Below are 10,000 nucleotides of genomic sequence, written 5' to 3' on the forward strand. Positions count from 1 at the left end.
CGTTCATTACTTTGTAAACCACATTTTAATGGCTAGGTTTGCATGCTCTCTCTGTACGAGTACTATTCACAATACTTTGGTTTAGACATTAGAATTTATGATTTCAGATACTTTTTCATGAATGCCCACTGAATCTAGATAATAACAGTATAAAGAACAAGGAGCAAGAATCGTTCTGGAACAAAGAACAACATTCAACATGGGAAATGTCTTGAATATGTAAACTGAATGCCACTGAGGAAAAGGAAGACCACACACATACACACAAAGGTGGGCTCGTAGCATCCCGAAGCCCCAATCAGTGTAATACGGTGCTAGATGCTGATCTTGGCAACAAAACATTGGCATTTCACAAGAAATTATCGAAATGTTTTTAACTGACAATGATAACAACAACAATAATAATTTCACATATAAACTCCCTAGAAAAAAACACAAAACTACTTTAAATATTGGTCTGATTTTTGAGAATCAAAAGCAGAACCTTCGAATAAAATGGAAAAAAACTGATTCTTGTCTATTTACGCACACCATTCATTTCGCAAGGCTGCGGCAATTTCCAAAAAAAAAATTGCTCAGATTAAAAAATGACGTGGAAGTAAAATTGGCTGAAACCTTGAATCTCAGGTATTGCACCTTATTAATTGTAAGGTCCATGTTCACATCTCCATTATAAAATACTACCAATGATCATTAAAATATACTAATCCTCATGACCGTAATGCATCAACAAATCGAGAGCTTTGAGTTTTCAAAGTTATTGTCATAGTGAAATCTTGAAGATGTTTATCCCACTGGACCTTGCCTGTTTTCACACTGGTTTTCTTCAATTACCTAGGGTCTGTATCATTATCAAAGTGCCTAAAAAAGCTAAAGAAAGCAGGCCATAGATTAAAAGAGATCAGTGGATTCTAGAATGCGTCGGTCAGGAGTCAAGGACTACACGGCAAGATTTCGGGAGCAGGAGAGTTGGAGACATCATCCCATAAACCGAGGACAGAGCATCCTATGAAGACTTCTCGAAGGGCTTTTAGCATCGTAAAGCATCATTTAGGGTCAAATCCGTGAACAAAAGCAAAATCTCTGAAAGGGAGCAACTCTGAAGAGTTTGGGGAGACTCCTGTGAATACCATGTCACATCTTGTGCAGGAGTTATGGTATGTCTGATACACATCAAAGGGACAGATAGATTGCAGAGTTGCCTCTTGCATGGAATAACTTGCCTAAAGCAAGAACTGGCTCTCAGTCTGGCGTAAGCGGGACACCTCAGCAAAAGAGATGCGGGATGACATTCTCGCCTCTTTTTACCATTGTTCCTCGACCGACGACAATCCCACTCACCACCTGAGCCCATCCACCACCAATTCGTGGTTATATAATAAGGCGATCATAAATGACGTAAAAGTCACACAAGCATGAAAGTACACTCCACTTTGTCACCAACTGAGCTTGCACATGTGAAAGAAGTTTACGATTGCCAGACGGAGGACAGTTTGATGATGAAGCGCCAGAATGTCTGCCCTAGAAATAAGACTAGAGTTTCTAGCCGCCTTCCTCCCGCAGCCAACAATCAAACTTTTTTTTTCCCATCTCTATTTCGTTCTAATTTTCTTTGTTTTGATGCAGATTATTTTTCGAGAAGAAAAAAATATTATATCTTTTATGAAGATTTATTAACATTTTTAAGGATGAAAATTTAGTTATATGTTAGACTATTTATCATGTTTTTTGTGTTAAAAATGACAATTGAGATTTTTAATGGACTTTTGCTGGGTACAAATAAATGAAAATATCTGTAATATTAAATGAGCCTATCGAATATAATGGAACCACACATTTCCATTTTCTTTTCCTTTTTTTCCCTTTTGATATATCAACTTCAAACTCGGAGAGACCAGACATAGATTTAACCTTGGTTTTCAACAAAAATTTCAAATCTCTATGCCCGTTTTTCAACCCCCCCCCCCATTACGAGTACCGCCCCCTAATTGAGTTTATTTCATTATCATCGTGTACGGCATAAAGGCATTTTCTTTATTTGGTATTCACTCTTTTGATTGTGGCAATGTAATAGCTCCGATTATTTATCTGTACATCTGAAATGTTTACAGATTGTATGCAACAGTTGATGGCAGATTTATCATAACTTTTGTATCTATTATTTGCACTGCATTGTTCTAGGGTAGATCCTGCAATAAAGGAGTAACTTCTAGTGTCAACTTCAGTCACCTGGTGAAACACTATATATATATGAATAATACATCAAGAAACATACCATATGATAGGTGTGATGAACATATGAATTGAGCCCTACGTGAACTATACAGAAATGGATCGCGCTCTGACTGGTCGGCCAGAGTGGATCACGCTGCCTCAAGCTGAAGGCCACCAAAACGAAAGGTTCCAGTCGTGGGATGCATGGAGAACGATTAAAAAGCTGCAACAGATAATATCGTAACAAAAGCTTCATTAGAACAAAATTCAGATAAAAAAGGAGCTTACCCCTGCACAGGCATCAGGATTCGCGAGAGAGATGACTTACTGGGAAAGAAGACACTCAGTGACTGCAGAATTATTGGCCCCGGAATACCGATGCCATTAATTCTTTTCCGTTTTGATTGTGTCATGATATCATTATCAGCAAGGGCACCAGAATTTATGATGCATATTCGGCAGCATCGCCTTTCGCTTCTACCTTTTTATTATGAATTTAATATGACTTTTCATTTTGCGTTTTTTGTCTTTGCTATTGGAAAACTTTTGTTTATTTATGCATTCTTTTGTTCATTTATTTACTCTTGTACAGGTGCACAGTTTACGAAAACTGTTGATGGGAAAGACCTTGGAGTCTGGCAGCACCCAATTCACGCGTCGCTTTTTGTTACAAGTTTTGACATCAATATTCAATAGTGCATGAAACTGCCTCGAACCAGATGATTCATTATTAAATTTATTAATATTCCAATTACCATTGTTAATATTGTGAATCTTAATGTCGTCATTATCATCACTATTATCGTATGTGTGTTTGTGTGTGGTTGTGTGTGTGTGTGTGTGTGTGTGTGTGTGTGTGTGTGTGTGTGTGTGTGTGTGTGTGTGTGTGTGTGTGTGTGTGTGTATTTGCATATATATATATATATATATATATATATATATATATATATATATATATATATATGTATATATATACATATATATATATATATATATATATATATATATATATATATATATATATATACATATGTATATATCATATAGATACATACATAAACACACACACACACATATGTATATATATATATATATATATATATATATATATATATATATATATATATATATATATATATATATATATATATATATATATATATAAGCTATATACACATGTATATGTTTACATATAGATGCATACATATACATGCATATGATGTCTATAAGTGTAGTATATGGACCTGTAGTCCCCAGGGGCCCCACCTACCCAGAGGAGTGCCTTAAGGGCCAAGGTCCCTCCCCCTAAGGGTCAGCGAGCATCCCTAGGGTATGTCCACCCCCTGACGTCAACATCCCCCTTACTAGTTACTGCAGTCCCAAGGAATATGACCTTGTGGGCGTCACGGAGGGAAATCTTAGCATGGTCTAAAGGTGTGCGGGTGAATAATTAAGACAATTAAAAATAATTAAAAACAGTGTAAGAAGCCAGGAAGAAAAAGAGTGGATAGGCTAGCATAAAAAAGTACAAAATGCAGAAGGAGGGCAAAATGAAAGGAGAAACGGTAGTAGAAGACCTAAGAAAGAAATAAGGTCAAGTAGGAGAACCACGAGGCTGCATAATGGTAAGTGGTGTATGTATAAGTGCAATCTTGCACGGTCCAGCTCCATCTTTAACGAATACTGTCACTGAGGCTCAATTTCCGTTCTTTTGAGATCCTAAGCTGGAGCTGCCGGCCACTTCGGTATAATCTTGATATAAATATGTAAAAATGCCAGAGGAGAGAAACGCCCCGTGGTACAGTGGAACGAGTGTTTATTTTTACTAACTTTTTAACTAAACGTTAAAATACAATAGGAATATCATACATTAAAAGGAAATAAAAAGGGATGGACAAAATCATGTATGCATATGTGAACACCGAATTGACAGTCGGCAAGCGTGTAAGAGATACTTGATACAAAAGAAAATAAAACAATAAGACTAAACATTAAAACACACAAGAAATGTAATATATTAAAAAGGGAATAAAAAAAGAGGATAGGTAAAACATATAACCAATTAAACACCGAGCTGACAGTCGGCAAGCGCAAGGGGAATACACATGCATGCAACCACACCACCCGCACTCACACTCACGCGCACACACACACACACATCGCACACACCACACACACACACACACACACTTCGCACACACCACACACACACACATCGTACACACCACACACACACGCACACACATCGCACACACCACACACACACGTCCGCACAGGCGTGCCCGCACCCGCACGCGAGCACACACACACGCCCGCACACGCAGGCACACCGAGTGAGCATCATCTGAGGGGGGGGGGGTGCCGAGAACAGTGTCACGCTACAGAATCCGTCCCCCGGGTCCGGGTCGAAGCAGCCAGCGGAGACCTGAAAAGAGAGGAAAAGCCAAGCTTGAGCTCTGACGGTGCAGACAGGACTGGACTGAGAAGCAGCGCACGTATACATTACCACCAGAATATCAGCGCCCTGCCGGAGCCAACTCATCATCCCGACCGGGGCGCCCCACCCTCTGGTCTTTGAGAAACGAAATAAAAACCGGGATGATGATTCTGTGCCAGTGCGTGTCGTCCCCCCACTAAGAGAGGCAAAGGTAAAAGCGAAAGGCGGAATAAAAAGAAAACAATAAAAGAGTAAGAACGAGAGTAAAACAGTAAAAGTGTAAGAACGAGAGTAAAACAGTAAAAGAGTAAGAACGAGAGTAAAAGAGTAAGAACGAGAGTAAAACAGTAAAAGAGTAAGAACGAGAGTAAAACAGTAAAAGAGCAAGAACGAGAGTAAAACAGTAAAAGAGTAAGAACGAGAGTAAAACAGTAAAAGAGTAAGAACGAGAGTAAAACAGTAAAAGTGTAAGAACGAGAGTAAAACAGTAAAAGAGTAAGAACGAGAGTAAAAGAGTAAGAACGAGAGTAAAACAGTAAAAGAGTAAGAACGAGAGTAAAACAGTAAAAGAGTAAGAACGAGAGTAAAACAGTAAAAGAGTAAGAACGAGAGTAAAACAGTAAAAGAGTAAGAACGAGAGTAAAACAGTAAAAGTGTAAGAACGAGAGTAAAACAGTAAAAGAGTAAGAACGAGAGTAAAACAGTAAGAACGAGAGTAAAACAGTAAAAGAGTAAGAACGAGAGTAAAACAGTAAAAGAGTAAGAACGAGAGTAAAACAGTAAAAGAGTAAGAACGAGAGTAAAACAGTAAAAGAGTAAGAACGAGAGTAAAACAGTAAAAGAGTAAGAACGAGAGTAAAACAGTAAAAGTGTAAGAACGAGAGTAAAACAGTAAAAGAGTAAGAACGAGAGTAAAAGAGTAAGAACGAGAGTAAAACAGTAAAAGAGTAAGAACGAGAGTAAAACAGTAAAAGAGTAAGAACGAGAGTAAAAGAGTAAGAACGAGAGTAAAACAGTAAAAGAGTAAGAACGAGAGTAAAACAGTAAAAGAGTAAGAACGAGAGTAAAACAGTAAAAGAGTAAGAACGACAGTAAAACAATAAAAGAGTAAGAACGACAGTAAAACAGTAAAAGAGTAAGAACGAGAGTAAAACAGTAAAAGAGTAAGAACGAGAATAAAACATGTAAAAGAGTAAGAACGAGAATAAAACAGTGAAACCTAGATAATAAAACAGTAAAAGCAAGAGAGAATAAAACAGTAAAAGCAAGAGAGAATAAAACAGTAAAAGCAAGAGAGAATAAAACAGTAAAAGCAAGAGAGAGTAAAACAGTATAAGCAAGAGAGAATAAAACAGTAAAATCAAGTGCAAGAGGAAAATAATATACATGTAAGAAAAAGAACACTGAGGTCCATAAGTAACAGGTGCTACTGGTCACAGAGACATTGACATCACAAAAGACACTGCGACTGCGGCTGGGGCAGACGCTGCAGGAGGCCCTGCGACTGCGGCTGGGGCAGACGCTGCAGGAGGCCCTGCGACTGCGGCTGGGGCAGACGCTGCAGGAGGCCCTGCGACTACGGCTGGGGCAGACGCTGCAGGAGGCCCTGCGACTGCGGCTGGGGCAGACGCTGCAGGAGGCCCTGCGACTGCGGCTGGGGCAGACGCTGCAGGAGGCCCTGCGACTGCGGCTGGGGCAGACGCTGCAGGAGGCCCTGCGACTGCTGCTGCCACATTAATTCTGTTGATCCTTAATGCCACAACCGGCCGTTTAGTTGTTGCAGTAATCAGTTCTGCTCCCAATCCCTGATCTGCTCCCCTGGAGTGCTGTGCCAGTGGTGTTGGGAGCCTGGGTACCCTGGCCTTCAGGAAAGGGACAAGCACTCCTATAGTGGCCTGTCCTTCTGCAATTAAAGCATGCTCGAGGTTGGTTGGTGGCTCTTGCTCGGCATTCGCTAGCATCGTGGCTCATAACCTGGTGGTAGGTGCACCACTTCTGATGACACTGCTGTGGGAGTGCCTGTGGCTGCACTGCATTAGCCTCTATGGCAAAGGCATACTGGTCTCTACCCCGAGGTGGCCGCTCTGGATTTCGATTAGGTTCCTCAGGCGTGTCTAGCTTGTGGTGCCGCACTCCGTGTCTTGCGTTCCAAACACGCTGAGCAGCATCGGCCATTTGTGATGGCGAACCGTCATCCCTGACGGCCAAGATGTCACGAAGCCAGGGGGACAGTCCACTAACAAATACCCTACGGACTAATTCATCTGGGTCACCAATGGCAGCAGGGTAGTCCCGATAACCCTGATACACGCTGCCTTGAATCTCCAGAAAGAAGTCCATTGGTGCCTGGTCATTCGCATTGCGGTGTTCATAAAGCACCTTAAAAAAGTCGGCAGCGGTGCAGGTACCACGGAAGGTCTTGTATATCTAGGCCTTGAACACTTGCCAGCTTGTTATATTATCAAAGAGTGCAGAGTTAATAATGCGCTCTGCACGGCCTTTACAGCTGGTTCTGGCTGCTTGTATAAATGTCTGTGAAGTAGGGGTTTTTACTAGGTTTTCAATGGCCCTTATCCATCCTTCCACTTCCTGATTTTTGAGGAAGGGCTTAGCTGCAGTGACTTCTCCTCTGAACTCAGGTATTTTGGCTTTGAAGAAGATTTACTGACTGGGACCTCTGTTTCGTGATGGGTGGCACGTATTACGATCCGTCGGATGCCATGAAGAGTGATGATTATTTTGTGGGATCAAAGGAGTAGGGTCAGGATTTATGTTCATGCATGGCATGGGCTGTGGTCGATTCGTACCGCAAGGCCTATGGCTCGGAGGGTCATGGTACCAAGAGTCTCTGTCCTGAGATCTCACTATGGGCCGCTGCTCTGTACTAAACCAACAGTGGGGTTGCTCAATACCTCCTCTTTCTTGGTAACAGGTCCCAGAACCTCCAGCCTGGAAGCCTGGGTCTCCTGCAACCCTACAGCTGCATGAGCTAACCACCTGTCCCCGTCCACTGGTTGAGGTATGACAGTTACCTTGTCGTTGTTCAGGCACTCTACTAGGCAGCTGGAGATTTGCGCCATCGCCCTCTTGAGTATGGTAGCGACGAGGCCGAGGGCTGGGACTGGTGACCAGTGAGACTCTGCGAGAACTTGCCGGGCGCTCAGGGATCACTACGCCAGGACGTGCTCCTGGCTCCTCGTTGTGAGGATCAGCCACAACTTGCGCGTGCTGCGTAGTGAGGGTCAGCATCTGTGGAGGTGGTACAGCTGGTGGTTCGGCATTGTTGCTAACTGCCTGTGAACTAGTTGAGATGGTAGTGGGCAGCACTCACCCAATCATCTTCAATAGTTGCTCATGCCTCTCAGCAGACTGCCGTCGTTCCTCCACCATCTGCTGGTTTTGTTCTTCCATCCTACGCTCCACTTCTACAAACTGCCTCTCCAACTCTTGCATCCGCTGACCCATCTGCTCGTGCCCCTCCTTCATCTGTTGCAGGGTCTCTTCGTGCATTGTGACGTCAGCAGCTAATGCAGCACTTGCCATTCGTAGCTCGGGCTGCGATCCACTAATTACAAGGGGCAGCACTAACCCTTCTGGGGAAGTGGTAAGCGATGAGGGCTGGCTGCTGTGGTCACGGACTTTTCTTGTGGGCTACTTCCTAGTCCCCTTTTGAGGCATGGGTCATGTGTCAATGACAGGGAATGGTCAAGCACTGGTCACACACATAGAAAGTGTACAAACTATAAAACACACAAAAACAATGTACACAATCAGCGTATACACTCAGAAAGGGCAGACTGAAGTAGACACGTACGCACACTGAGAGGGCAGACCGACACAGACACGTATGCGCACAGAACGGGCAGACTGACGCACAGAACGGGCAGACTGACGCACAGAACGGGCAGACTGACGCACAGAACGGGCAGACTGACGCACAGAACGGACAGACTGACACACAGAACGGGCAGACTGACGCACAGAAAGTGCAGACTGACGCACAGAACGGGCAGACTGACACACAGAACGGGCAGACTGACGCACAGAACGGACAGACTGACACACAGAACGGACAGACTGACACACAGAACGGGCAGACTGACGCACAGAACGGGCAGACTGACGCACAGAACGGGCAGACTGACGCACAGAACGGGCAGACTGACGCACAGAACGGGCAGACTGACACACAGAACGGGCAGACTGACGCACAGAAAGGGCAGACTGACGCACAGAACGGGCAGACTGACACACAGAACGGGCAGACTGACGCACAGAACGGGCAGACTGACGCACAGAACGGACAGACTGACACACAGAACGGGCAGACTGACGGACAGACTGTCACACAGAACGGGCAGACTGACGCACAGAACGGGCAGACTGACGCACAGAACGGACAGACTGACAACAGAACGGGCAGACTGACGCACAGAACGGGCAGACTGACGCACAGAACAGGCAGATAAATAATACGTAAAAAAATCACAGCAAAATACGTAAAACAAAAAAACAAAAAAAAGCAAAATACATAAAACGGTTACATCAATACAAATAATAAAATACACATGAATAAGACACCATCATCCCCTCCCAACACGCACTAGCACAGGGCTCGAACACCGGCACGAAATGCAGCTGTCGTGGGAGAACGGGTTAATAAAATCATAAAAATCCCTAAAACTGAAATGAGCCACACAAAGGGTAAACTGAGCTGGCGATTAATCCGTAAAATCCCTGGAAGAGAAGAGTTAGCTCTGCGAGAAATGAGAATTCCAGCTCAAAAATGCCATTACAAATGCAACGCGTGAAACGAACGAATTAAAGAGCAATGGCAACATGCTAACACGAAAAATAATTACGGTAGCTCACAAATCCCCAGAAGAAAGCTATCCCATGGCGAAAATACGCTTTGCTGGAACAAAACCATGCGAGATTTCCCTTCTGATGGTCTCTGTCGTGACGTCCCACGCTGCCACCAGAAATTTTAGCCCTGTAGTATATGGACCTGTAGTCCCCAGGGGGCCCCACCTACCCAGAGGAGTGCCTTAAGGGCCAAGATCCCTCTCCGTAAAGGTCAGTGGGCATCTGCAGGGTAAGCTCACCCCCTGATGTCACGGCGGGAAATCGTTGCACGTTTTAATGTGTGTGGATGAATAAATAAAACACATTAAAATAATTAAAAATAACATAAGAAGTTAGGGAGAAAAATAGCGGATAGGTTCGCATAAGAAAAGTATGCTTTTTACCCTCCTGCATCTTGCAGGAGGGTAAAATAAAAGGAGAAACTGTGGTAGAAGACCTAAGAAAGAAATAAGGTCAAGTAGGAGAACCACGAGGCTGCATAAT

Source organism: Penaeus vannamei, chromosome 11, assembly GCF_042767895.1.
Source record: "Penaeus vannamei isolate JL-2024 chromosome 11, ASM4276789v1, whole genome shotgun sequence".
NCBI lineage: Eukaryota > Metazoa > Arthropoda > Malacostraca > Decapoda > Penaeidae > Penaeus > Penaeus vannamei.